A 19,000-nucleotide genomic window follows, 5' to 3' on the forward strand; every position below is an offset into this window, starting at 1 on the left:
AAATGATCGATGTAATTACATTTGCTGCTTTGCTGATACACATTGTAAATAGGTGACTATAATTCCTGAACAGTGTATGTTTTTTAAGATCCAGTAAAATACAAGTTAATTTACTTCATAGTTTTCCTAGCAAAATCTATACTAAGTAAATTGAATTAATTAGATGTGCAGTTCGACTGAATAATGTCAATAATTCTAGAATTACATTTGTGCTAAATAACCTGATATAATATTAATCTCGCTATAAGGTTTGTTTTTAAGCCTGGTCTGAGTGAGCAGAAACAACAGCGAGCTTAACACTTGGCACGTTTTTGACTCATAATACTGAGTAAATATATTACTGCGTGGCAGTAGAGGGACATTTTATTGAAGTTTATTCCCCATTTAGTCTCAGTTAGTAGTTGGTTTCTGCAGCTTTTCTGCCCATGTTGAATTGGGACAGGAGCTTACACTTCTAGGAATGTTGAAGTCACCTGACATGTAAATCATGAAATACAATTTTCTCTCATGCCTCTTCTTGGTTATCACTGGGAATCTTAAGGATACAAAAAAAAATCATTAGATGAATGCACAGAGCTTGTTTGTTAAAAAAATCGTTCAGACTCCAAATTGTTTAAAGTAAAGTAAATTTATTTAATATACAGGATAAGTAACCATATACTACCTTGAGATTCACTTTCTTGTAGGTATTCACAGTAAGTACTAAGAAACAATATAATCAATGAGAAAACTGCACATAAAGACAAACAACCAATGTAAAAAAAGACCACAAATTGTGCAAATACAAAAATAAAAAACTGATAATAAATAAACAAATAAATACATAGATAAATAAATGAATGAATAAATAAATAAATAATATTGTGGGTATGAGTTGTAGAGTCCTTGAAAGTGAGACCATAGGTTGTGGAATCAGTTCAGTGTTGGGTGAATGAGATCCACACTGGTTCAAGAGCCTGATAATTTAAGGGTAATAACTATTAATCAACATGGTGGCATGTGTCCTAATTGCTGCTGGTTAAATTCCATTCAGCATTCAAATTCCTGCCATAAGTGGACAGATATCAAATATTATTATTTTACTACAATCAATAAAAGAGAGAACCTTCTCCAAAAGAATTGAATGTCCAAGCTTAAGTCGTATAGGGAACCAGTTACATTAACTGTTGTCCTATGTGTAGCAGCTACGGACCAGGCATGGTTGGGGGAGGGTGTGCTGTGGTTTAATACTGGTTGACACGTCTTCCATAGAATCCTACAATAATAATGTTCATGGTCAAAGAAATGTATTTGATTCTTTATTAAGAAACTAGCAAAACAAACAAGCTTGGAATGATAAAACTAATGAAACTAATACTGACAAAATTAAGTGAAGTTAAGCGAAGTTAAATATAAACGGTTAAACAAAATTAAACAGTCAACAAAAAGATATCACCTCAACTTATTCCTTAGTTCTAAACATACTGAGGCCTTGACACCCAAGTCTCATTCTTCAGAAAAGCCATATCTGCTGGGTTGCTTGAAGTACTCATGTAGCTCCATTGAGAAAATTGTGAAACTTTAAGAATTTCTGAAACTCTGTTAACAATGAAGTTTTGGAATCTGGAAGTCTAATTACTAATATACTTCAGCATGGAAGTACTATCAGTCCAAAAAACTGAAGTGACATATGCATCTCCTTCCTCTGTAATACATCCACACGGCTTGCCACTGGAGTAGCAATTAGCTCCATGCAAGGGACTGAAATAACCTTCAATGGAGCTATCATGGTAAAACTACTGTGCACCTGGTAACACATGTCATGCAATAATGGGTAGGCCACTACTTCATAGCCATCTTCACTCATGTCTATAAAATGGTGCAACTATGCAATGGTAGATTCACCAAAACCCAAGGGTTTCAAATATCTAGATACTTTGAAGTCTTCCAATTGGTGAAGTTCTTCCAGCCAGTTTGTCTATTCATGAGTGACTGATGCTGATATAATGTCATCCCATCCAAGCCCTTTCTTGCGTAGGTCTTGTAGGATCTTCTTAATAGATAACACCACTGGACTCAAGATTCCTAACGGGCATAAATGGAACTAACTGTGGAGAGGATTCTCCTTCTTGTAAGTGGTTATAAACCTGAAAGTGTCTGACTGAAAACACCGTCTCACACTTAGAACACTCTCAACCGAAGGAATATGTTGATCCAGATCCACATCCTTCATGCCTTTCACTCTTAGCTCTTCTGATATTACAGACAGCACATTACATCAGTTCCTTATCCACTTCATGAGTCAAAAATTGCCTTTAGCACAAATGGGTACAAAATTGGCATAATTTGGTAATGAAGTTGCTCCAAAGATTGCTACATATCTTGGCCGAGGTCATCATCAGGCCACCAAAGAAAACTGACTAAGTCTGCATCTTCTGTTACTACTTTAACTTGATGAAACACTAATTCAATATCTGACATAATCCACCATACTCATTTTTGAATCTGGTTATAATTCTAATCAAAGAACTAGTAAGATCAGGTCCCTGTAACAACTGAACAAAAAGTGATATTCCCTGGAAAGTTGCTCCACAGTCAAACGCAACACTGTTTCCCTGTTCTGGGCTGATAAACGCTGTGATGTGGAAAATACTAGACATTCCCATCACTGTATACCAGATCCTCTGCTGTCACTCTTTTGGCATAACCTTTGGAGATGACATCTTTCATAAAAGTTGTGTAGTCAGTGTGAATTAACAGATCTTTCTTGAATTCCTTCCATTGGTTCAGAGCACGTTGCTTATCAGTCTTCCTGTTATTAGGCATGTTAGCATCCTCCTTTCTCAGAGGCAAACTAACCACATAGTGACCATCCACTAGTTTTGCAGAATTTGCTACCAACTCCATTAACTTGTGATGTTCTCTTGACAAACCATGTTGTTCCTCCTGACTGTCTTCAGGGAAATCTATCTTGAATTGCTGCTGCCAAAGCTCATCTACTTTCAAAATTAAAAGCCTGTTAACTGGCAGCTCTGGCTGAATGTGGTCTCTTCCACCACCTTTTTGTGGTCCATTAACAGTCCAACACAATATTGTTCTGATTGCATAGGGTCCATCATTAACACTGCAAATCACTTGTAAAAATCATTGTAAATCCAATACTTTAGGCACATTTGTCTCTATCAGCAGCTCAATTTTGAAATAAATTTCTGGCAAGTGAATGTGCTTCAGGTGAGACCATACCAGAAGATCCCTCTGATATGGAAATGTTCCCTTTGTGTATAGGCATACTTTCCTGTGTATAGATGTTAGGCAGACCACAATAGTTTACACTATCTAAACCAGCCACTTCTAATCCTGAAACAACATAGCTACTCACAGCTTAGTGTGTAAGAGAATGTGTGTACTTATTCCTTTCAGGTTGAGTTTGTTCATGAAGCTTATTGCAGAACACCACTGTACTTCTCTGATCTAGGAAAGCACAAGTAATCACTGTCTTGGTCTTCTTGGTCTTCACCTGAATTGGAATTATAGAAAGTTTTCAATCATGATTGCCAGCTCCTGTAAGACCACTAGATACCAGAGCGTTACTCACTGCTGGGCTTAATTCTTTCACAGCTTGTTTCAAATCAGCACCCTTTTCATCAGAGAGAAAATGAAGCATGTTGGGATGTTTGCCACTGCATACCTTGCATGAAAGTTGCTTCCTGCAATCCTTGGTGATGTGTTCTGTACACTAACAACCAAAGCAGCCACCATTCTCTTTTAGAAGGCAATCTTCTCATTATGAACCTTCTTCTCCAGCTGAGAACACAAATCCAACGTATGTTCACCCTGACAGAACAGACAAATTCTGTTTGGCTGATGAGACCATTTCACTTTCTGGGCTCAGTTTTAGCTTTAAATTTCACAATAGCCACTGTAGTGGCAAAGTTGCTTCCTTTAGCTTTAGAACGAATTTGTGGCTTTGTTTTTCTTTTATCACCTTTGCCTGTTGCTGGTGACGTAGCCTCACGTATATTCCCAAACAGTGGGCTTATATTAATCTTTACTTTTCTTTCTATAAAATCAACAATTTTATTGAAAGTAATCTTACAGTTGTGCTTTTCTTGCAGTTTATAGACCACCTTTCTGCATTATTCCTAAGCATATAAGGACATTTCTTTACAACAATTGTCATATTAGCAGGCATGTCCAGCTCACACAGGTACTGCACTTCTTCCATGGCATTGCAACAGCCTCTAAGAAAAAGACTGTAGCCTTGAAGAGCTTTCATGGCTTCAGGTTTGATATGTGGCCAAGAAAGAGTCTTTTCCATGAAAGCTGCTGCGATTTTCTGCTCATCGCAAATATGTTCCTGGAGTAAAGCACTGGTCACCCATATAAAAGCACCTGGCTTTAACATCTCTGTAAGTTTATGGTTGTATTATATCAGGTAACCAGATATAACAGAGAGTGAAAACACTCTATTAATCCAAACTACCCACAAATTTGTAAAGATATGCACTGTGCTCCTGTACTGTGGAATGTACTCCCGGTTTCCATTATTACTTGAAATTCTTGAGCTGGATTTATCACCATTTTCAATTGTTAGCCTAACTTTCCATCACAAATGAGAAACCTCATGCAGCCTGGATTACGGCCAAACTTTTGGCCTTGTGCAGTGTATGACTTTTATTTTAACACCAAGGTTGATGTCTTTGGATGTAATTATACGGGCTTTCACGTTAGCATTGCATTAAGGCTTTGGAATAACCAGGAGACTGTCATCTTGAAGAAATGATGAGGGCCAGTGAGAGTGAAGATGAAATCTCTTCTGAATTTAGATACACTAAATCTTATTGCTCAAAGTGACTACGCATTCACTTTATAAATAATTTTCTATCTCATTTTCCATTTGCTTTGGAGTTTAAAACTGACTGGATAATGGAAATGACTTTTTAATCTGAGTGAGCAGATCTGCCAAAGACAATGACTTTAGGGGACAAATACACCAAGAAGCTTTTATAACCAAGAAAAATTACTTTGCCACATGAAAATACAAGTATTGAACTGCTGACATGTGTGTCGCTATCAATTATGTTTGAAAGGACCATTATAATACTGTTACTTATCCATTCTGCTCTGTGATATTAGTTAGCTCAAACCTTTCTATATCTAATGTTTAAGAAAGTCCTTTTACATTTACTTTCCTGTTGACATGTTAATTCTCCTGTCAACTCAAAGATTTCTCACAGTAATATCCATTTCATTCATTAGGAACACATATTGCCTATCTTTTTAAAACAAAATCTCAGATAGTGCTTTGGTAAATTCATTGTGATGAAGACGCTGTAACATATCTTACGTTCTTGAACAAATAGGAAAAGGAACATCAAAGGAAGATACTTTTACTTTTGAGTTGCCTGTTCATAACTTTATAATAAAAACTAACAATTTCAGGTTATACAGAGGGTTTAAAATGGATTATATGATAGAAGCAATGAAAATTGTTGAAAATTGAAAATGTTCATATGTTTATACAGTATGCTGTCTATTGACAAAGGTACTAATATTTTAAGTAAATGTTTGTATATTTATTTTCTTGTGGATAGTGCAATGCTGAAAATTGAACTTGAGGTTTGTATGCCTTTACAGAGAGAAAATCATCTCCATTAAATCTATGCTTTGATCAGAGTGTGATGATACTGTCTACTATTTACCACATTCATAAGCAGGTGAGGGTTTGCTTCACTACTTAAATATTAGGTGACCACATCACTCATATGCTGGTTATTATTCAGTCAAATGGATAGAGCCAGTCTGCTGGGCATTGGATCACTTCTTCATATGCATGAATATGTAGTAATATGAACTCATTGCATTAAAGATCAGTTTACGGTGGTGGATAAGAGAATCTCAAATTACCATTGATTGCTAACATTGCACACCATGTCTCAATGCAAGTACATAGGTCATCAAGGAAGAATGAAAGGGGTTTGCTTCATCAGATGTGGACTGTAATTGTTGTGCTTTGTACTAGAGACATATAGGTTGATTTAGCACTTCCGTATTGAACAAAAAATTGATTGGCACAACTGTGAGAATGCATGGAGAAAGCACAAGCCTCTTTGCAATCTCTGCCTTAAAAGTTCCTGCTGCAGTGTTCTTTATCTGTCCATCTTAGGTTTTGAAATCCTCGCTGCTGGTCATCGGAGCATCTGGGAAGTACTGGGCAAGTGCATGGACTCCCCAGCACCATCGCAGCAAGCTCACATTTGCCTGAGTTTGATGCAGAGATTGACCTCCCTGAGCCTCCTTACCCTCAGGTACATTGATTGGCGAGGCAGAAAAACACCGAGTCATAGTTCAGAGCTTTAACCAATAAAATGTCTTTAATTCAGAGACATTGAAAATCTACTAATATTGACCACAACAGCATAAGAGCAGCCTTGCATGCTGCACTGCCATTTCATAAGACCATTACTAATTCTCTGTGTTGGTTCTTCCAGAACACCTTGATTTCTTAATACACAGCTTATTCCAGCAAACACTGATTGGGGGTTTGATTCTGAGCGTTGTCTGTAAGGAGTCTGTATGTTCTCCATGTGACCGTGTGGGTGTATCTGGGTGCTCTGGTTCCCTCCCACATCCCAAAGATGTACAGTTAGGATTTGTGAGTTGTGGCCATGCCGCTTTGGCACCAGAAGCAAGGCAACTCTTGCGGGCTGCCCACCACCATCCTCATTGATCTGATTTGACACAAAGAATATATTTTACTGTACATTTTGATGATTCAAAATCAGAAAAAGCTGCTCTAATCACAGCACCAAATATCAATGGGGCATATCTGAATACCCCATTCAGAACAGCAAAATTCCGGAGATTCCAAATTGAACATAAAACATTGGGAGGCGTTGCACATTAAGCACGCAGCACCAGGAGCCCGGATGTTGTACACATTCAACGCTACGGTACTGTACGTGCGCCCAACACTAGTGGCTACATGATATACACCCAACATCATGACACTATACATTGAGCACCCAGCATCAGGGGACTGCACACAACACCCTATTCCAGGGTCTCCATCATGATTATGACGTTTGTTTATGTGCACTAACCCCCATCATATTGCAAGCCAAAGCATTCAGTTAATCTTGAGAATATAAAACCATGTATGGCAGAATTAATGTATAATATTTGAAAGAAATGGAGCAGTAAACCTGAAATTAATGGCTTGGAAAGAACAAAAAAATGAACCAAAATGTAATGTTGGCTGTTTGCTGATGCCGAAAGGATATAAAGTTAAATGATTACCTAGAGTATAATAATAATTACATCATAGGAACTGCAGTACAATCACTTTATTTTCTTCAGCAGAATAACATTACTATCAATATTGTAGGTGATAATTGAAATACGCAGATAGAGTGTATATAGACTCAGTAGACACTTTATTAGATACATTGTTACTCCTGCTCGTTAATGCAAATACCTAATCAGGCAATTAGTTGGCAGCAAATCAATGCATAAAAGCATGTAGACATGGTCAAGAGGTTCAGTTGTTGTTCAGACCAAACATCAGAATGGGGAACAAATGCGATTTAAGTGACTTTCGCCATGGAATGATTGTGGGTGATATCTCAGAAACAGCTGATCTCCTGGGATTTTCACACACAACAGTCTCTAGAGTTTACAGAAAATCATGCGAGAAATATAAAAAACCAGTTCTGTGGGTGAGAATTCCTGGTTAATGAGAGAGGTCAGAGCAAAATGGCCAGACTGGTTCAAGCTGACAGGAAGGTGAGAGTAACCCAAATAACCATACATTACAGCAGTGGTGTGCAAAGGACCATTTCTGAATGCGCAACACATTGAACCTTGAGGCAGATGGGTCACAGCAGCAGAAAAGCACAAAAGTACACTCAAAGCTTAAACAAAACAAGATTTGGTCATTCTGTATGTGTACTGTGTGGAGTTGCTAATTCAGGTGAACAAATTGTCAAGATCCTGCACAAAGGAGATGGCAACATGGGAGGAAGGGAAGATGTTATTGTTGCCGGCAGAAGGATTGGAGACATTGAGAGACTGATGAGAACAATCGCATTATGAACTACCGCTGAATTCTTTGAAGGAATATTTCAATTCATCCTCATTGGGAGTTATTCAACCGTGTTGGACCAAAGGCTACAGCTTTGTCACCTTAGGGAACTAGCAACCGAAAACTTTCCATTGAATTAATGATATCCAGCAGATGACTGTGTTAATGCAACAAGTGTGGGTGAGGATGCCAGACCAGCTGTTTATTAGACCTGCATGAAGAAGTGATTTATTGGGTTTACGGTAGGCATTTCAGAGATGCCAAACACAGCTCATAACCAGAGAGGACCAAGATGCTGTGGTACGTTAACCCCCATAAATAATTAATTGTATAATTTTATATACCCAAGCAACTAACTGATGGCATAGTTATACTTGTGCACATAGTTAATGGTTTGTATGGATTTGTGAAGGGGAGACAGTCTATGTATAGTCTGTAAAGTGCAACTTTAAGAAGTAGTGGACTATGTTGTAAGACCTTGCTGTTTAGGTTAAAGTGGGTGCTTTCAATATAAGAATTCTGGATGTTAACTCTGCCCATTCAGAGTGATATTTCTTGCAGCAACACTCACAGAGAAAATTGCAGAATAACAGAGAATGAAAAGTAGTGGGGCTGTGGTTCGTCCAGTTCATGCTGTTGGATGGGCATCCTGCTTCAACGGACTCTATTCAATTGATATTCTATTTCCTTCTCTTGTGTTCACATAACCTTCCAAAACATGTTAATATACTGTCCACCTCAACTGCTTCCCTCAGGAGCCATTTTTACATTCTGACCACTTTCAGGATTTCTCCTACATTTCTTATTCGACTTACTGGTGAGCACTTTATCTGAATGGCGTCTAATTCTCTTCCCTTCTGCATCTGTCCAAAGCTTTTATAATTTTATGTTTCTTTAAACCACCCTTAGCTTCTTCTTTCTGAAAGCACATTTTTTTTTCCAGTTGAGGATAGCTTAATTTTCTTTGTGTCATAATTGTATGCATATTTTGAACCTGTCCTAATGCCTGTGTCTTTTTTATAACATGGGGGTTAGTATTTTTGACTGCACTCCAAGTATGGTTTAACAAAGGTTAAAATTAGTACAACCTGCAGGTTTTTAGTTTTATTCATCAACCAGTAAGCCCCAGTGATTGGTTTCCATTTCCCTAGCATTAATCTTCACTCTAATGATTTGTTTATTTGTTCTTCAGATCCCTCTAGCCTCTTGGAGATAAAGACACATGTAGATGCTGAAATCTGTAGAAACTAACAGTCTGCTGGATGGTCTCAGATGATCAAGTGGTATCAATGAAGGGAAAGGAACTTCAGCATTTCACATTGATTCACTGAGTTTCTCCAACAGGTTGTATGTTGTTGCTCTAGCCTTATTCATTGTGATTGCAAGTAAAACATGACCTCTTTTTTTAACCACAATGTTATACCTCATTCTTTACTGTTCAAATTAATCATCCCATTATTCATCTCTTCTACGAGAAATGCATTTTTGAAATAAACCACTCATATTTTCTTTCTGAGGTTTCAACTAATTTGATATCATTTAATCTGATATTGAATATTGATACATCAGTTGCAATAAATATTACTTTGCTGCTGAATCAAAGCTAAACAGACACATATATTGATCTGTGTTGTTTCTGTGCTCTCCTGTTAGATGTTTTAAATGAACAGTTCAGTCACTATCTATCAATGAGGAATGTTTATTAGATAACTACAGCTGATTATAACAGAGTCTTTGACCTAAATTACAAATTGTTTCTCTATCCACCACGATTGCTGCTCCTGCTGAGTTATTTATTTATTTTTATTAATTTAGAGATATAGAGCAGAACGGGCCCTTCCAGCCCAAACTGCACTGCACTGCTCAGCAACCCACCAATTTAAGACTAGCCTAATCACAGGATAATTTACAGTGATGAATTAACTTACTAACTGGTGTATCTTTGGGCTGTGGGAGGAAACCCAAGTGGTTCACGGGGAGAACGTACGAGCTCCTTACAGACAGCAGCAGAAAGCAAACCCTGGTCACTGGTGTTATAAAGTGATGTTTTCCAGCATATTTAGTTTTTAATCCCTGTAGTCAGAATTGGAAGACAGAATAAAATGCAGTTTGTGGGTGCTGTGAGACAGCAGTTTATTAGATAGACCATTACTTGCCTTAACTGTTTTTTCACCAGTCTATGAACTTTTTTATTTGCTCATTGGCCATTTTTTGGCAATCTACCCACAAACTATTGACCCTTATACTCATCACATCAATTTGATTCACTCATTATACAGGGGAAGCATCAGAAATTCCTTATTATGGGCTCAACCTAAGGCCGCTAATCTACATTTGTTACAAATACATAATTTTATTTCATAAGCTTATCTCTCAGTGTAGCTCCAGCTATAATTGCAGTCTGCTGACAACCTTACTGTTCCATGTGACAGGTAGGAGCCATTTATCACTTGTTAGCTCTTGCTTCACTCCTTCCTTTCACCATTTCACACTGTCTACTTTCCTCCATCTTTCAGTCTAGCTGAAGACCTGAAGCATTGACTGTCCATTTCCCTCCACAGATGTTGCCTGACCAGCCCAGTTCATCCAGCATCTCACGAGTTAAACACCATTGCTAATTCTTCCTCACTTGACAAAAGACATATGAATCATTGACTGTCGCCCTGGTTTCTCATGACATTTCAGCAACTTCATATATAGTAAAGTGCGTCTTATCAGACAATGGCTTGTTTTAAACATGAGGTTGAAAGATCCCCCATAATTGACACAAATTACTTGCAACTGGAGAATGTTCAATCAGACTAATTAACCTCTCACTCTCCAGTAGAACACATCACCTAAAATCTTCTCCTTAAGCCAAAGTGTTATGTAATACAAAAGTAGAAATACTGAATAGGATTAAAGAGTCAAAGTAATGCAGCAAAGATACGGGCCCTTTGGCCCTATCAGTCCATGCCAATCATGGTGCCTCTCCAGTGTCCCAAGTGTCTGTATTTTTTTGCCTATATCTCTCTAAGCCCCATCCCTCTACCTACCTATGCAAGTGCTCCTTAAATGATTTTGTTATACTTGCCTCAATCACTTCCTCATTCCATATACTCACTCCCTTCTGTGTGAAAAAGAAACCCCTCAGGTCCCTTTCAAATCTTCTCCTTTCACCCTAAGTCTATGCCCCCTAGTCTTGTACTCCTTTGGGGAAAAGGCTATTACCATCCACATTATCCTTGCCTCTCATAATTTTAAACATTTCTATATGGTCGCTCCTTATTCTGCTAAGAAGAATAATATGGGCTGCCTTAATGACTATCGCCCAGTAGTGCTCACATCAACAGTGATGAAATGCTTTGAGAGGTTGGTTATGACTAGACTGAACTCCTGCCTCAGCAAGGACCTGGACCCATTGCAATTTGTCTATCGTCACAATAGGTCAATTGCAGACACAATCTCAATGGCTGTCACACAGCTTTAGACCACCTAGACAACACAAACACCTACATCAGGATGCTGTTCATCAACTGTAGCTCAGCATTTAATACCATCATTCCCACAATCCTGACTGAGAAGTTGTTGAACCTGGGCCTCTGTACCTCCATCTGCAATTGGATCCTTGACTTCCTAACCAGAAGATCACAGTCTGTGCAGATTAGTGATAACCTATCCTCCTAGCTGATAATCAACACTGGCACACCTCAGGAGTGTGTGCCTAGCCTACTGCCCTACTCTCTATATACACATGACTGTGTGGCTAGGCATAGCTCAAATACCATCTATAAATTTGCTGATGATACAACCATTGTTGGCAGAATCTCAGGTGGTGACGAGAGGGCGTATAGGAGTGAGATATGCCAACTAGTGGAATGGTGCCACAGCAACAACCTGGCATTCAATGTCAGTAAGACGAAAGAGCTGATTGTGGAATTCAGGAAGGGTAAGACAAGGGAACATATACCAATCCTCATAGAGGGATCAGAAGCTTCAAGTTCCTTGATGTCAGGACCAAAAGAAGCTGCAGAAGATTGTAAATCTAGTCAGCTCCATCTTGGGCACGAGCTTACAAAGTACCCAGGACATCTTTAGGGAGCGGTGTCTCAGAAAGGCAGCATCCATTATTAAGGACATCCACTACCCAGGGCATGCGCTTTTCTTACTGTTACCATCAGGTAGGAGATACAGAAGCCTGAAGGCACACACTCAAATAACTTCTTCCCCTCTGTCATCCAATTCCTAAATGGACATTGAAGCTTTGGACACTACCTCACTTTTTTAAATATACAGTATTTCTGTTTTTGCATATTTTTAAAAATCTATGCAATATACGTAATTGAATTACTTGTTTATTTATTATTATGTTTTATTTTATTTATTATTATTTTTTCTCTCTCTCTGCTAGATTAAGTATTGCACTGAACAGTTGCTGCTAAGTTAACAAATTCACGTCACATGCTGGTGATAATAAACCTGACTCTGATTCTGAATGAAGACTTAGCCTGGCCACAACTCAGGCCCCCTGGTCCTGGCACCATCCTCATAAACCTTTCCAGTTTAACCAGTCGTGTCTAAAACAGAGTGGCCACAGCAGTACATAGTACTCCATGTGAAGCTTCACCAACAACTTGTAATGTTCCACTCCTATCCTCTGTGGCCGACTAATGAAGACTGCATGTTGAATGCTTTTTTCGCCACCATGTATCCTGTTCTGCTGCTTTCAAAAACTATGTACTCATGTTCCTGGGTCTGTCTGTTCCATTACATTCTCTAGTACCTCATGTTTCATAGCATAAGTCTTCATGTGATTAGACTTTTCAAAATTCATCACCATGAAATCCATTTGCCAATCCATCTTTTTCTCACCCTCCCATCCCTGAATACCCCAAACTTCCCTTCTCCTCAGACACTACCAAACCTCTCAGCTCTCATCCTTGCCACATCTTCACTATTCCCTCTGACCTTCCCCTCTCTGAGGCAGAATGTTCTGTCCTTAGTAAGGGCATCACCTTTGTACCCCTGCACCACACTCAGTGAGTTCTGCGCCCGCCATGACACTGAGCTTTTCTTCTATTGCCTCCATCTCCATGCCTACTTCTCTGGCAAGGATGCTCCATCCTGCAGTGATGATCCCTTCTCCCATCTTCAACCTCCTCCTCTTCCTGGACATCCCACTCTGATCTTCTGCCTGCTCAGGAACTTTTTATTGCCAACTGCCGATGGGACATCAACCCTCTCGACTTCAACACTCCTCTCTCCTATTCCAACCTCACTCCTTCCAAATGCTCTGCTCTCCACTCTTTCTGCACTAATCCTAACCTCACCATCAAACCCACAGATGGGGGGGGGGGGGTTCTGTAGTGGTTTGGCATACTGACCTCTACCTTGCTGAGGCCCAGCAACTAGTCTCAGACACCTCCTTTTACTCCACTAGGGAGCACCAGGCCATTGTTTCTCACATCATCACTGATCCTATTAGCTCTGGGATCTCCCATCCACTGCTCCCAATCTCATAGTTCCTGCCTTGTTTCTACCTCCTACCCAAGATCCATAAACCTGGTAGACCTGTCCAGGAAATCCATTGTTTCAACTTGTTTCTGTCACACTGAACTCATATCTGCATTCCTTGATTCTGTTTTATACCCCTAATTAATTTCCTTCCTACCTACATCTGTGACATTTCACTGGCTCTGGATCTTTCCAATGATTTCAACTTCCCTGGCCCCCATCATTTTATTTTCACATTGGATGTCCAATTCCTGTACACCTTCATCCCTCAACCAGGAAGGCCTCAAAGCTCTCCATTTCCTTCTGGCCACCAGGTCCAACCAGTTCCCCCCTACCACCACTCTCCTCCGCCTAATGGTACTTGTATACACTCTTAATAATTTCTCCTTTGGCTCCTCCAAATTCCTTCAAACAAAAGGTGTAGCCATGGGTGCTCGCATGGGTCCCAGCTATGCCTGCCTTTTTGTCGGCTACGTGGAACAGTCTATATTCCAAGCCTATACTGGTGTCCGCCCACCACATTTCCTACGCTACATCAACGACTGCATTGCTGCTGCTTCCTGCACCCATGTGGAGCTCATTGACTTCATCAACTTTGCTTCCTACTTCCTCCTTGCCCTCAAATTTACCTGGTCGATTTCCGATTCCTCCCTCCCCTTTCTCTATCTTTCTGTCTTTATCTCTGGAGACAGCTTATTTACTGATGCCTATTGTAAACCCACATACTCTCACAGCTATGTGGACTGTATCTTTTCCCACCCTGTTACTTGTGAAAATGCCATCCCCTTCTCTCAGTTCCTCCACCTCTGCCACATCTGCTCTCAGGATGAGGCTTTTCATTTCAGAATGAAGGAGATGTCATCCTTCAAAGAAACCCTTCCTCCACCATCAATGCTGCCCTCAAATGCATCTCGTCTATTTCACACACGTTTGCCCTCACCCCATCCTCTTCCTCTTGTCCTTACCTACCATCATTCTCTGGAACTTACATCATCTCCAACCAGATCCTAGCACCAAGCACCTTTCCTCCCCCCAACTTTCTGTTTTCTGCAGGGATCACTCCCTAGGCGACTCTCTTGTCCATTTGTTTCTCCTCACCGATCTCCCTCCTGGTACTTATCTTTGCAAGTGGGATCTGCCCCTACATCTCCTCCCTCACTACCATTCAGTGCCCCAAACAGTCCTTCCAGGTGAGGCGACAGGTGAGTCTTTTGGGGTCATATACTGTATCCGGTGGTCCAGATGGCCTCCTGTATATTGGTGAGACCCAACGTAGATTGGGAGACCACTTCACCGGGCACCTACCATCCATCCACCAGAAGAGGCAGGTTCTCTCAGTGGCTGCTCATTTTAATTTCACTTCCCATTCCCATTCTGATATGTCAATCCATGGCCTCCTCTAGTGTCATGATGAGGCTGCACTTAGGATGGAGGAATAAAACCTTATATTCCATCTGGGTAACCTCCAACCTGATGGCATGAACATCGATTTCTTGAACATCGATCTCTTGAACTTCCAGTGGTTCCTGCCCCCACCTCCTTCACCATTCCTAATCCCTTTTCCCTCTCTCACCTTGCCTGCCCATCTCTTCCCTCTGGTGCTCTTCCCCACTTTTTTTTCTTCCATGGCTTTCTGTCCTCTCCTATTAGACTCCTCCTCCTCCAGCCCTGTATCTCTTTCATCAAGTTCCCAGCTCTTTATTTCACCCCTCCCAGTTTCACCTTTTAAATTTACTCCACATAATTTTTCTCCAGTCCTGCTGAAGGATCTTGGCTTGAAACATTGACTGTACTCTTTTCCATAGATACTGATGGGGTGAGAGCAGACATGCATGAAACAGAAGTGATGTGGTTGAGGGCAGCATTGATGGTGGAGGAAAGGAAGCCCCTTTCTTTGAAAAAGGAGGACATCTCCTTCATTCTGGAATGAAAAGCCTCATCCTGCGAGCAGATGCTGTGGAGACGGAGGAATTAATATTCTAATGTCAATGAAGTTAAATATCTTTGCAAGTGTCTCTGCAATTTTCTCCCTAGCCTCCCACACAGTTCAAGGATGCACTTGGTGAGGTCTTGGAGATTTATCTACCTTAATGCACTGTAAAACAGTAAATACCTCCTCTCTAGTAATGTAAATAGGCTCCAACCCATTTCCACTTGTTTCCTCATCTCTTGAGCAATCATGATTTTCTCCTCAGTAAATAATGAGGAGAAATTTTCAATTAAAATCCAACTGATCTCCTGTGGTTTGAGACGTAGGTAGCCCTGCTGAGCTCTAAGAAAACTTATTCTCACCCTTGCCACCCTTTCACTCTTAATATAGCTATAGAACCTTTTGGGATTTTCTTCAACCTTAACTGCCAGATCCATCTCATAACCTCTCTTCACCCTCTTGATTTCCCTGTTAAGAATATTCTTTATCTTTCTATAGTCATTGAGAGAATCACTCATTTCTGACCTCCTGAAAGCAATTCCGTCTTTATCTTGATGAAAATCTTTGTCTCTAATCAGGCATGGTTCCCCAAACTTGCCCTGCTCATCCCTCACCATGACATGAATATGTTGCTCTTGCACTCTTGTTATTCACTCTTAAAAGTCTCTCACTTGCCATTCATTCCTTTTCTTTCCAACAGGCCCACCAAATCGACTTCAGCCAGATTTTTGCTAATTTCTTCTAAGTTAGTCTTGTTTTAGTTTAGGACCCAAACTTGTGAACCTGCCCTATCTTTATCCATCACTATCTTAAAACTAAGAGAAATAAGTTAACTGGAGTTGAAGTGCTCCCTGACTGCCATTTGTTACTTGCCATTGGTCCCTCATAAGTAGAAAATAGAACATAGAACATTACAACATAGTATAAGCCCTTTGGCCCACATTGTTGTGCTGAGCTTTTAATCTCAATTTATCCCTTCTTTCCTACATAGCTATCCATTCTTCTATCATCCATGTGTCTACCCAAGAGCTTTTTAAACGTCCCTAATATATTTGCCTTTACCACCACCCCTGGCAGGTCATTCCATGAACCCATCATTCTCTGTGTAAATAGTTTATTTCTGGCCTCCCCACTATACGTTCCTCCAATCATCCTAAAACTATGTCCCGTGGTATTAGCCATTTCCACCTTGGGGGTGGGGGGAGCCGCTGGTCATACATTTGATCTATGCCTCTTATCATCTTGTACCCCTCTCTCAAGTCACTTCACATCCTCCTTCATTCCAAACAGAAAAGCCTTAGCTCCTCAACCTATCTTCACAAGATATACCCACTTGTCCAGGCAGCATCCTGGTATATCTCCTCTGTGCCCTCTTCTAAAGCTTCCACAGCCTTCCTATAATGAGTTGAGTAGGATACTCTATATATTGACTGCAGATGCTGACAGTCCAAAATAAAAGAGAAAATACCGGAAACTCTCAGCAGGTCCAACAGAATCCATGCAGAGGGAAACAGAATTAAAGTTTCATATTGATGACCTTTCAGCAGAGCTGTTGAGAGGTCATTTTCCCAAAATATTATCTCATTTTATCGCTGCATAGAGCTGCTTGATGCCTGAAACTAATCAGAATGAAGCAAATTAAAAGTGCTTTTTGCATAGCTTTACCTCTTCATTCCTACAAGTAAACTCGGTGAAGATAGTTAACTAAGGCTGTCTATTCACATTGAGAATGCAAATTAGATGTACCTTTGCAAGCAGATGTTCAATTTATTATTTAATTTATTCTCAGGAAAATATGTTTCAACCCAACATTTAATTGGCACATGATTTGTAATACACTTACAAGTTCAATTATAAACCTATTAAATTTACTGCCAACACAATATACAAAGAATGGAATTTCATATTGCATAAAAACAAAACTACCTTTAGTATCATTGAAAACAGTAATCTGTTGTCACCATTCTCTTCAGATCAAGAAAAAGACGAATAAGTAAAGGCTGCAAATGCCATGGCTGCAGAAGCTTCAATTTCTACATGATGTTTGAGATTAACCAAATTATCCACCTGGTTTAAGTGCTGCTGGAGAAACTGAGCAAAGGAGGAACTTTAGATCCCACGCCACCAGGTTCAGAACCCTGCAATCATCAGGCTCCTGACTTTCACTCATCTCAACACTGAACTCCTTCCTCAACCTAGGATTGTACAAGGATTCCACAACTCAGGTACTCAGTATTTATTCATTTTTTTTGTATTTGCACAGCTTGTCTTCTTTTGCACATGGGTTGTTTGTGTTTCTCTCTGTGTAGTTCTTCATTGATTCCATTGTATATCTTTGTTCTACTGTGAATGCTGCAAGAAAATGGACCTCAAGGTAGTGTATCAGTACTGGTGATGCAAAAAGACTAAATAAACTTGTTAAAGAGGCTGGACCCTTGGCTACAATCTGGCCTCTTTTGAGTTAGTGGTGGAGAGGAGGTCACTAAACAAACTGTTATCCATTATGGACAATCTGGCACATCCTCTCCATGACCTACTGAATAAGCAGCTGAGCACCCTTTTGAACAGAGTCATTCAGCTCCGCTATCACAAGGATTGTTTCAGAAAAACTTTCCTAGCAAATGTAACAAACATATGCAATAGTTCATCTCTGTGTGACAGGAGAGCACACATCATGGTACAGTAGTCTCTGTTTTATTATTTCGTACATTATCATTGCACATTGGCAAATTATTATTGTGTATATTATTATTCTGTACTTTATTATTAGTTAATACTATTATATTTATTATTATTATTGCTGCTGTAATGAAATTATTTCCCACTCAGAATCAATAAAGTTTTTATTATTGTTATCATTATATATGTATTTTGGTAATAAATTTATTTTGAACTTCTTGAACTTGAAGAAGAAAGTTCAAAAGGTCAGTGTGGAGTCCACTATCTTCATTTACTTGTTCACAACACTTGCAAGTCCAGTATTTATTTTCTACCTCTGATTGCCTCCTGACTGAAGTAGTTAAAAAGTCAATCACTTTGATTGGTCTGATATCACCTGCAGGCAAGACTAGTTAAAAATGGAAGATAGAATTCCTCTTGGGAAAGGCCACTACAGGATTAGCGATTCAGGCTAAAGGCATTGCACATGGAATTAAACAAGTACACACAAGTTACACACACAAAATGCTGGAGGATCTCAGTAGGCCAGGCAGCATCTACGTAAAAGAGTAAACACTTGACGTTTCAGGCCGAGTACTTCCATCAGCACTGGAAAAAGGAGATGAGAAATCAGAGTAAGAAGATGGGAGGAGGGGAGGAAGAAGTACAAGGTGGTAGGTGATAGGTGAAACTGGGAGAGCAGGGGGAGGGGTGAAGTAAAGAGCTGGGAGGTTGAATGGTGAAAGAGATAAAGGGCTGGAGAAGGGGGAATCTGATAGGAGAGGACAGGAGAGGCCTTGGAAGCAAGGCAAGTGGGATGAGCACCAGAAGGAGGTGACAGGCAGGTAAGCAGATAA

At 39.8% G+C, this 19,000-nt stretch overlaps 1 long non-coding RNA gene across 1 annotated transcript; it reads left to right on the forward strand.

Moving 5' to 3' along the window:
• The first annotated feature begins 8,232 nt into the window (after window positions 1–8,232).
• LOC132400309 (uncharacterized) lies at window positions 8,233–18,148 on the forward strand. The gene is made up of 3 exons (XR_009514219.1): window positions 8,233–8,362; window positions 9,255–9,406; window positions 17,459–18,148. It is a non-coding gene; the product is annotated as an uncharacterized LOC132400309 (long non-coding RNA).
• Window positions 18,149–19,000: the final 852 nt, after the last annotated feature.

The sequence above is a fragment of the Hypanus sabinus genome, chromosome 10, assembly GCF_030144855.1.
Source record: "Hypanus sabinus isolate sHypSab1 chromosome 10, sHypSab1.hap1, whole genome shotgun sequence".
Taxonomy (NCBI): Eukaryota; Metazoa; Chordata; class Chondrichthyes; order Myliobatiformes; family Dasyatidae; genus Hypanus; species Hypanus sabinus.